We start from the raw sequence: 2,244 nt of genomic DNA on the forward strand, positions 1-2,244 counted from the left end.
ACTCTTGAAAAGTTATTTTTGGATAAGATTTGGTTCATTGAGGGTGGGCCTCACTTTGGATTACTGGAGCCCTTATAAAGAGCTAGAAGCTGGAAGTCAGTAAAAAAATTAAAAACTGGGAGAATGGAAGAAAGGAGAGGACATTGCCATGTGACAGGAAAGCCAAGGAATCCCAAGGATCTGCAGTAGATTTATAGGTTTGAGAAATTTTGCATTTGCTTAAGTCCATTCTAGACTTACCCCAGTAATGCTACATTCCTCAGGGAGAAAGCTGGTCTTGCTGATATCTTGATGTTGAACTTCTGGCCTCTGAAACCATGAACCAATAAATCCTTGCTGTTCAAGGCAACTCATTGTGTGATTTTTGTGATAGTAGCTCAGGCAATCTAAGGCAGAATGTTATGGGGATTCAACAGAGGGAGAGAACAGTCCTGCCAGGAGCAAATCAGATGGTGACTTGTTTATCTGTTCTTGTAGAACTCAGGAAGGTGTTTTTCCTTTAAGGAAATAGGTTCAATTTTAACATAGGAAGGCAAACAACTAGCAATTTCCTTTTCACTGCTGTGATTCCTCAAGTGTGTAAAGCAGAGGACGGTTAGCAGAGAGGGACGTGTGACTTGGTGTTGCCTAATTGACGTGCTTTCCAGAGGTTCTTCCCCCTTCCTCCCCAACCCTATTATAGGCTTCTGTACCATAGTGCTGAATTTCCTTAAGTGGATTTTTGGTTCCTTTGATGAAAGTTTGGCCATTGTTTCTGTTGGAGAATAACCCCTTCAAGTCTTATCTATCATGCACAACTTTCTAGTGGGCTTAGCAAATCATCTCCTGAGAATAAAAATTGTATCCACAGGCTCTCTGTTCCTCCCTGTCCAACAGACAGCCTCACCTTTTCATGCAGTGCTGTCTACATCTCTGAGGCATGTTAGTGAAGGTGGGAATAAATGATTTTGGCCATATTGGGCATCTGGTCACCAGAGCTGCTGTAAACTCTGGCAAAGTGTAGGTTGTTGCCATCAATGACCCCTTCATTGACCTCCACTACATGGTCTACATATTCCAGTATGATTTCATCTATGACAAGTTCAAAGACACTGTCAAGGTTGAGAACGGGAAGCTTGTCATCAATGGGAATCCCATTACTATCTTCCAGGAGCAAGAGCCCACCAGCAATCAAATGGGGTGATGCTGGTGCTGAATATGTTGTGGAGTCCACTGGTGTCTTCACAATCATGGAGAAGGCTGGTGCTCACTTGTAGGGTGTTGCCAAAAGAGTCATTGTCTCTGCCCCTTTGGCCTATGCCCCCTGTATGTGATGGGCATGAACCACGAGAAGTATGACAACTTCCTCAAGATCATCAGCAATGCTTCTTACACTACCAACTGCCTGGCCCCCCTGGCCAAGGTCATCCATGACAACTTTGGCATCATGGAGGGACCTATGACCACCATTCAGGCCATCACTGCCACCCAGAAGACTGTGGATGGCCCCTCTAGGGAAATGTGGTGTAACAACCATGGAGCTACCCAGAATATCATCCCTGCATCTACTGGTGCTGCCAAGGCAGTGGGCAAGGTCATCCCCAAGCTGAATGGGAAGCTCATTGGCATGGCTTTCTGCATCCTTACCCTTAATGTGCCCGTTGTGGATCTGACCTGTCAACTACAGAAAGTGGCCAAGTACAATGACATCAAGAAGGTGGTAAAGGGCATCCTGGGCTACACTGAGGACCAGGTTGTACCTTGTGACTTCAACAGTGACATCCACTCTTCTATTTTTGATGCTAAGACTGGCATTGCCCTCAATGACCACTTCGTTATGCCAATTTCCTGGTATGACAATAAATTTGGTTATAGCAACAGGGTGGTAGGTAGATCTTATGGTCTACATGACATCCGAAGGTAAGAGCCCCTGGACCACCAGCCCCAGCAATAGCATAAGAGGAAGAGAGGCTGTCAGCTGCTGGGGAGTCCTGGCCCCAACCCGATCCCCTAGTACTGAGAATTAACCCATTTTCCACAGCTTCTATTCCCTGCAGAAGGGGAGGGGCTGAGAGTCCTACCTTGTCATGTACCATCAATGATGAACACCCAGCCAAAAAACAAAGTATCCACAGAAAAGATGAGTGCTTCAGAAACTTGGCTTGTGACAGGTATATATGGGGAGGGAGATGAGATGGGGCCTTTGAGGTGACAATAATGGGACTGATTAGGAAAGGCCACCAACATGAAAGGAAACAAAGTCTG

At 45.8% G+C, this 2,244-nt stretch overlaps 1 pseudogene; it reads left to right on the forward strand.

The window, feature by feature from the left end:
• Positions 1 to 928: 928 nt before the first annotated feature.
• On the forward strand, positions 929 to 2,006 carry LOC143680595 (glyceraldehyde-3-phosphate dehydrogenase pseudogene; annotated as a pseudogene).
• The last annotated feature ends 238 nt before the right edge of the window (positions 2,007 to 2,244 follow it).

The sequence above is a fragment of the Tamandua tetradactyla genome, chromosome 4, assembly GCF_023851605.1.
Source record: "Tamandua tetradactyla isolate mTamTet1 chromosome 4, mTamTet1.pri, whole genome shotgun sequence".
Taxonomy (NCBI): Eukaryota; Metazoa; Chordata; class Mammalia; order Pilosa; family Myrmecophagidae; genus Tamandua; species Tamandua tetradactyla.